The sequence below is a fragment of the Miscanthus floridulus genome, chromosome 18 (assembly GCF_019320115.1).
Source record: "Miscanthus floridulus cultivar M001 chromosome 18, ASM1932011v1, whole genome shotgun sequence".
Lineage (NCBI taxonomy): Eukaryota > Viridiplantae > Streptophyta > Magnoliopsida > Poales > Poaceae > Miscanthus > Miscanthus floridulus.
In genome coordinates, this window is record NC_089597.1 from 35,303,254 (window position 1) to 35,312,228 (window position 8,975).

An 8,975-nucleotide genomic window follows, 5' to 3' on the forward strand; every position below is an offset into this window, starting at 1 on the left:
CCTTCGTCCATGTCACGTCTTGCATCCTATTGAACTATAAAACAAACACTTGCAAATTCATTAGTCCAATTTGGTTGTGTTAGTCATCAAACACCAAAATCCAAAGTAAATGAGCCTAGGGTCCATTTTCCTTACACCGTCTCCGCGATCGATACCAAACAACGCAACAGCATCGTCACGGGTGTCGTCATCATTCTCGCCCTCGGGGGCCAGGCCTGGCAGAAGGATGCCATCATCTTCAACCATGGCCTCTCCAGCCCTGTTCCTCAATGGTGCGAGTAGCCGCCTTGCTCGCTCTATGCCATAGCTAGAGGACGAAGCATCAGCTACCGACCTGTGCAAAGAGATGAAGGAGGAAGAGGAACAGACAGAATCAAAAATAGTCAGACAGATCAAGATAGAAAAAGAGGGTTAGGGTTAGGGTTTACCTATGCAACCGAAGCCCGGTGCTGGAGAAGATGCCGGCCCCCAAGAGAAGACGACACACCATTAGCAAGGATGGCGAGCGGCGGCGGAGGGAAGACAGTAACAAGAACTCACATAATCACTAAGATCTAAAGGGGTCGAGGGGAGAGAGGGAGATGAGAGAGAGGGAGGGTATCAGGGAGGAGGAGAAGAGAGTGGCTCGACGGCAGCAGGCAGATCGAATTGAGGTCATCGAAGACAGGGGAGGTCACTAGAGACGGCAAGGCGAGAGTGAGAGCAACTTGAGAGGGTGGAGCGGTGCGGGTGGGTGCCTAGGTGGGGAATGAGATGACCGAATGATTTAGGGTTTGGTGAGGGAGGGGAGAGGGAGCCGGCGCCACTTATATATGAAGGGGGAGGCGGAGAGCAGCTAGGCCATTGCCTTGGGCCGTGGGGGAGAGGGGGAGGCGGAGAGCAGCTGGGCCATCGTCTTTGGGCCATGGGGGAGAGAGGGTGGCGGGCCACTATCGGGCCGACCCTAAAAAGCTAGGCCATGCCATGCCAGCCCACGAGCCTGGGGTATAGCCCAGGCACGGCCTGCTGTACCAGGCCGGGCCAGCCTGGGCCCGCACGTCATCGGGTCGGGCCGTGCTTGTGTCGAGCTAAAAAAGCAGGCTTTCTACCATGCCGTCGTGCCTCGGGCTACCTGGACATTTATATTCATGATGAAAAGGATGAACACATCAGGTCACATCTTTCGGATGTTGCTGAGGACAACATCCCACGAGCTTGGGCTACTCATGTCGACACCTTCATCCATCAAGTTTCCAAAATGGAGGATGCTATTGATAATGAGTACCTAATCAGGGTCGATGTCCAAATCATCAACGCCAACCGTCTCCCACTTAGCCACAATGCCACGGTACTTGAACAGCATGCCGAACTGAGTGGCATAATTGCTAAGCCGCCACCCTATCTCCTTGACCTGAGAAGCTAGATGGACCCTAGGCTAGGGAAGATCAATGCCAGTAATCCTCACTTCCGGTGGCTCACTTCGGGTACCATAAAAAGGGGTCCCCTAAGCAACAATCGAAAAAAATCGCTTAGACCCTGTCAAAATCAAAGCTAAGAGACAACTATTGGCTAAACCCTGACCTTGTCCAAGGCCACCTACTCTCCGCCTCGCTAGAGGCCTCGCACGAGAGGCCTCGAACGGCCTACCAATTCTCTGCCTCACTCAAGGCCTCGCATGTAAGGCCTCAGACAGGGAACCGATTCTCTGTCTCGCTCGAGGCCAGCTCGTAAGGCCTCGGACGGGGAACTAATTCTCCAACTTGCTCGAGGCCCCGCCCGGAAGGCCTCGGACGAGTTATTGATTCTCCGCCTTGCTCAAGGCCAGCTCGGCAAACAACCCCATCGCCTCCGCCTTGACCAACTTCTCGGACAAGATGTCACGTCCGACCAACGCGTTCAATCGCTCCTGCGATACCAGCCGAATGATGGCTCGACACAACGGAGTGGCCGACGAGACGCAGGTCACATCGAAGCCATGCCGTCCGAGACAGGACAGAGCAGGGGTTACCGGCCGCTGTGCTTAGCACTGTGGCCACGATTGACACCCATACCGCACTATGCTGCCTAACTCCAACTGCTCTGAGGGTAACGCGGTGTGGGGAGTTAAGTTCGGGTCCCTATAGCCTCGGAATCCGTGTACGGGACCAACTGCTCCCTCCGGCCTCGGCAATCCACTTTAGGGTCTCGGCAGCCTTGGGATTCACGCCCACCGAGCCCCCACGATAGTTCGGCCTCGGCACCAACTGAGCCTCGGCTCTTTACGCTATCGACGAACAGCGACCAGGCATGTCATCCGCCATGCCCTGCTTCAAGCTATCACTAGAGCTCCCACATCGCACAGGATCAAGCATGACCGGCACGTAGCTCTAGTACATCAAGTACAAGACCACTCTATCGACCATGCTGCCACAGTCACAAACTACAAGGCTCGGACATGCCGCCTCTGCTTACAGGATGCCGCATAGCGAACTCATGTATCACCCATGTCCCCCCTTCAACTATAAAAGGGAGAGACCAGGGCCGTTTCTAGGGGGACGAGTTCAGGTCTATGAACACGCTCACACGGGGAGGGCTCACGAGATAGATGAACACGCATAAGACGAGATAGACGAACACGAATACGGGGAGACTCACTCGCGCAAGAGACACTCTGTAACACACACATTTCCCCGCTGCTTGAGATAAACATCTCAAGCAATTCACATCGCTCCACGCAGAGACCTAGGACTAGCTCCCTCTCTCGCACTGCTTATAACCCCCTACTACAAGCACTTTGGTGCAAGGAATACAAGATCGATCTCTCAGACTAGACGTAGTTCACCCATTGCCTAAACTAGTATAAACCTTGTGTCTCTTTGCATCACCATCCAGGATTAGAGGCACGTAGTACATTATCACTAGTTGGTTGAGGGCCCTCCGGTCCAAAACACCGACAGTTGGTGTGCTAGGTAGGGGCCTCTATGTGTCAGCTTCATCATCCCAACGAGTTCTGGATGGCAGACCTCATACGACCACTGCGTCTCGGCATGATGATCTAGTTCGGGAGCCTAGAGTTCATGTCTCTAGGATGTGAGTACGATATGGTACTCCTCACACCCCCGAGCCCCACTGACCGACCACAACATCACACACCGGTAGCCCAGGCGCAGACGGCACCCAGGCGGCCGCTCTCGTCACGCTCGCCAAGCATGATGCGAGCGGGGCCACCCCGACACTGCACGAGCTCAGGGCGACGCACCGTGTTCCGCCGGTCTCTCATGCCCAGCAGTTGGCACAAGGTCCCTGGTTGGGGACCTGTCTAGCCTGAGCCTGGACATGGGTAAGGCGCCGGTGGCGCACAGCGGTGCCTCATCGTCAAGCTCAACCCCACCACCTCTGGAGGACACATCTCCCAGCCCAAGCCCTCCAAACAATCCCCATCACATGGCCATTTGCCATGTGAGGGCTCGATATGGTTGGGCCTCTGTAGAAGGCCCCGGGGGGCTATACCCATCTGCTGGTAGCAATCAATAAGTTCTCCAAGTGGATCAAGGCTTGTCCGATCAATCGAATCAAGTCCGAACAAGCGGTGCTGTTCTTCACTGATATCATCCACAGGTTCGGGGTTCCGAACACCATCATCACCGACAATGGGACACAATTCACCGGCCAAAAATTCCTGACGTTCTGCGATGACCACCACATCTGTGTGACCTGGTCGGCCATAGGACACCCTAGGACAAATGGCCAAGTAGAACGTGCCAACGGCATGATCCTGCAAGGCCTCAAGCCAAGAATTTACGACCGGTTGAAGAAGTTTGGCAAGAAATGGCTTGCCGAACTCCCGTCGGTCATCTGGAGCTTGAGGAACACCCCGAGCCGAGCCACGGGGTTCACACTATTCTTCTTGGTCTATGGAGCCGAGGCCGTCCTCCCCACTGACTTAGAATACGGTTCCCCGAGGCTATAGGCCTACAACGAGCAAAGCAACCGCACCACCCACGAAGACGCCCTCAACCAACTAGAGGAAGCTCGATATGTTGCACTGCTACATTCAGCCAGGTACCAGCAAGCCCTATGACGCTATCAAGCTCGGCGCATTCGAAGCCGAGACCTGAAGGTGGGTGACCTGGTGCTGAGGCTAAGGCAGAGCAACAAGGGCCGCCACAAGCTGACCCCACCATGGGAAGGACCATACATCATCGCCCAAGTGCTGAAGCCCGAGACCTACAAGCTAGCCAATGAGAGGGGTGAAATCCTCACCAATGCTTGGAACATATAACAGCTACATCGCTTTTACCCTTAAATTTCCAAGCATTGTATACATTGTTTCTCGAAATACAATTAAGAAGCGTTCTTTAGTTGTTCTAATTTTTCGAGAAACCCCTCGGGCCCATCATGGGCCTCAGCATTACGATAACACCATAAGGGAGACTCAGCTCTGTTTCTGCAGAGGCGCCCACTGCGGGGCTCGAACAAGACATGGCTCTGCCTCTGCAGAACCGAGCCTCCCTCGGGGGCTAGAAGGGGGGACTCCCCCCTAAGTCCCATGTACCATTTTTAGTCATTTTTCGAAAAAATTTCTATGCCTAACTCTCTAGTGCGCTCTGACAAATCGGTTGTAAAAAACCTAAGGACCGAAAGTCTGTCTCAAGGCCAAAAGGCCGGTCGAGTCGCGAGACAGCCTACGCCTCCGGGCTACGGCACTCCCTCACCACCTTTCGCCCAAGGGGCAGCTTAGGCTCTGAGGAAGTTTTTTGCAAGAGATATGATCAGAGATGAGATAGAGGGCAGAGGCTCGGAAATACAATAAAAAACGATTAAGAAGCGCAGACGCATAAGTACTTTAAAAAAGGCCTCGACAGGCTACAAGCGTTACGGTACAAAAATAACCCTAATCTGTTTACATGGCCTCTTGGGCCCAGGTCAAGGCTCAGGGTCTCTAGCGTTGGTGTACGGTGTGGGAGGGACCACCTCCTCTTCGAACAGCTTGGCCAGAGCCGTGCCAGGGCCCTCAGCCGCCTCCGTCAGCTTCGTGACCTCCTCATCAGCCTCCTCGTCATCCTCAGCCAAGACATAGCCATCACTGATGGCCTCGAGGTCGACTCCGACATAGTGCGAGACGACGATGGCTAGGGCACGCTTGACGCCCATGTGCAGCGCTCCCCGGAGTCGCTCGCGCACTTGGCCATTCAACACAGTCAAGCGGCTCCTAAGGGAGCTGCCCGACTGGACCCCCTCAACCTCTAGGGCCTCGCAGACGGTACGGGCGGCACTCTATAGCGTGTCATGCTCCCCGATCTCGGCCTCGAGCACTGCCTGTACTGCGACAGAGGCCTTAGCTGCCTGAGAGACCTCCTTCTCCAACCCTTCTCCAAAACAAGCAGGATGGGGTTAAGCGCAAAAGAAAACAAGCCAAATAGGGGCAAAGGCCTACGGGACTCACCCTTGGCTTTCTCTTTCCAGCGCTGGACCTCGACCAGGGAGGCCTCGGCTTTCTCTTTCTAGCGTTGGACCTTGTCGATGCGGGACCCATAGGATACCCTGCAAGGGAGAGAGAAGATCTAGTCTAACTAGGATTCTTCTCATGTAATCTTAGTAGTAGTACTATTCAGTAATCCTACTAGGAACTCTCATTGTAAACCGACTAGGACTCTGGCCTCCTGACTATATAAAGGAGGGCAGGGCTCCTAGGGAAGAGAATAACAGAACAATAATTGTACGACACTTCATAATCAATCCAACGTAGAGGCTAATGCCGGCTAGACGTAGGGCTGTTACTCGATCAACGATCAAGGGTCCGAACCAGGATAAGTCATTTGTCTCTTGCGTTCACCATCGAGTTCTGCATACGCTGAAGCCTAAACAATACTGCCCCGAGGACCCCCGTGGTAGGCTATCGGTGGTAAAACATCGACAGCTGGCGCGCCAGGTAGGGGCTCTCGGCGCTTTGCGTTCGAGAGCTCGGTGGACCTCAAAATCAAGATTCATCGCACACGAGACCTCTTCGTCAACATCTACTCTGACTTCATCAACTCAGCGAGATCCCAGTAGAAGCGCGACTGTATCACATTCCTACTACACGCCAACCAGCATCAAACATGACTAATACAAGTACAAGTCGGACTGCAACTCAGATTCCATCACAACTCAGCTATATGCGGATTCAAGTCCAACTCTGACACAAGAAGAGTCCTACTCCCACATGAAGCCGACAACGTGTGGGCCAATTATGAAGCAACATATCCAAGAGATATACAAGCTATGAGATTGGACAGAAAAGGATAACGACATGCAAGTCAGTCAGGATATACGGAATTAATGGATCAACCTATGCATACACGCGCACACCCCCGTCTCCAAGTCAACTTCGTATACGAATACATCACGGACATGCAAGAAGCTAACAAAGGAAGCAAGCAAGCAAAGCCAAAGGTGTTTGTGCATTGATTTATACATACGACATACTCATACGAGAGAAGATAATCTACACAAGAACACACACATAACCGACAGAACTCACAACCACAACATACCTCACAACACAACAAATAGCGCAGGGCGCAATATACTATCCACACCAGACTGGACGTAGGGCGCCGTGACTTTCTGGTGTGCCGAACCAGTATAAATCATTGTCTCCCTACGTTTACCATCGAGTTCCTACAAACGCCGATACCCCTCCGAACAAATCACCGTCCCGGGTACCCCGTGACGGGTTGCCGGTGGTAAAACATCGAGAGGACAAAGGATTCCAAAAACCCAGGGGAACGGTAGCAGTGATCTTCTCAGGGGCTCTAGATTGTAGAAGCAAACATTAAGAAAAACTAGCACTACGGACTATCATGACAGCAGAACCGGCTACACCAAGATATCTCAATTGGTCACAATATTCTATCCAATTTACCAGAGAAGACCAGTGGACTAGCATGGGAAACGCGGGCCATTATCCACTGGTTCTAGATCCAACTATTGCTGGTATGACTGTCACCAAAGTACTAATCGACGGGGGAGCCGAACTCAACATCATCTTTTCAGAAACACTAAGGAAGATGGGACTACAACTCGCTGGGATGATCACACCAACAAGCACACCTTTTTACGAAATAGTACCCGGCAAAGCAGCCATGCCGCTTGGACAAATTACTCTACCAGTCACTTTTGGAACACCCTCGAACTACCATACAGAATTCATCAAATTTGAGGTGGCGGACTTTGAGTCATCATACCACGCAATTCTCGGACGACCGGCACTAGCAAAATTCATGGCGATACCACATTACCCGTATTTGCTGCTCAAGATGCCAGGACCTAATGGAGTACTTTCCCTTCGAAGTGACTTGAAACGCACTTTTGACTGCGATGTTCAAGCAATCCGTTGCTGCAGATAGTTGACCGAAGACGACCGGCACTAGCAAAATCCAGATTGCAGCCAGAGTAGAAGATGACCAAAGTAGAAGAGAAATAGCCACCGTTGCTGAAGAAATAAACCCAGAGGAGCTAGAGATACCAGCTAAAAAGCCCAGCATCCTAGCACCACCAAAAGAAGCCGACGTCAAGCAAATTGACTTAGGCACTAGCGATACCTCCAAGACAGCAACCATCAGTGCTCACCTCTCGGCAAAATAGGAACTCGCGCTCACCAACTTTCTTCGGGACAACAAAGATATCTTCGCTTGGAAGCCGGCCGACATGCCAGGTGTCCCAAGAGAGTTGGCTGAGCACAGAATTGATGTTAATGAAAGCTCCAAGCCTATAAAGCAACGGCTACGACGAGTCTCACGCGACAAAAAGGTAGTGACTAAAAAGGAAATCACAAAACTAATGGCAGCCGGATTCATCAGAGAAATCCTTCATCTAGACTGGCTAGCAAACCCGGTCCTTGTGCAGATGAAGAACATGGACGAGTGGCACATGTGCGTCGACTACACAGATCTCAACAAACATTGCCCAAAAGATCCATTCGGGCTACCACGCATTGACCAGATAGTTGACTCAACAGCAGGGTCTGCACTATTATCCTTTCTTGATTGCTATTCAGGGTATCACCAGATCGCATTAAAAGAACAAGACCAGAGCAAGACGTCTTTCATTACTCCGTTCGGTGCTTACTGTTACAAGACCATGTCGTTTGGACTAAAGAACGCTGGCGCCACATACCAAAGAGCTATCCAAACTTGCCTTGGGGATCAAATCGGTGAAAATGTGGAGGCATACGTGGATGATGTAGTGGTGAAAACAAAGAACCTAGACACTCTGATTGAAGATTTAAAGCAAACCTTCGAAAACTTGAAAAGATGGAGATGGAAGTTGAACCCAAATAAATGTGTATTCGGAGTTCCCTCAGGACAACTACTCAGATTTTTGGTCAGTCAGCGTGGGATTGAAGCCAGCACCAAGCAAATTCAAGCTATAACAGAAATGGGCCCACCTAGAAGTATCAAAGATGTGTAGAAACTGACAGGATGCATGGCGGCCCTCAACCGTTTCATATCAAGACTTGGCAAAAAGGGGTTACCTTTCTTTAAACTACTAAAGAAGACAGACAAGTTCGAGTGGACAAAAGAGGCCGATGAAGCTTTCAAAAAACTTAAAGAATACCTCACCTCGTCGCCTGTCCTGACACCTCCAAAGAAAGACGAAGATATGATGCTATATATTACGGCGACTTCTACCGTGATCAGCACGGCGATAGTCATAGAAAGAGAAGAACAAGGGCGCGTGTATAAAGTGCAACGTCCCGTATACTACATCAGCGAAGTACTGTCAGAATCCAAAATCCGGTACCCGCATGTACAAAAACTACTCTACGCTCTACTTATCACCTCACGCAAGCTTCGCCACTATTTCAAAAGCCACAAGATTACCGTGGTGATAGATTTTCCACTCGAAGACATCCTACACAATAAAGATGCCACAGGGCGCATATCTAAGTGGGTAGTCGAGCTTGGTGCTCTCAATATCGATTTTACCCCACGCAAGGCAATCAAATCTCAAGCCCTTGCTGATTTTGTTGC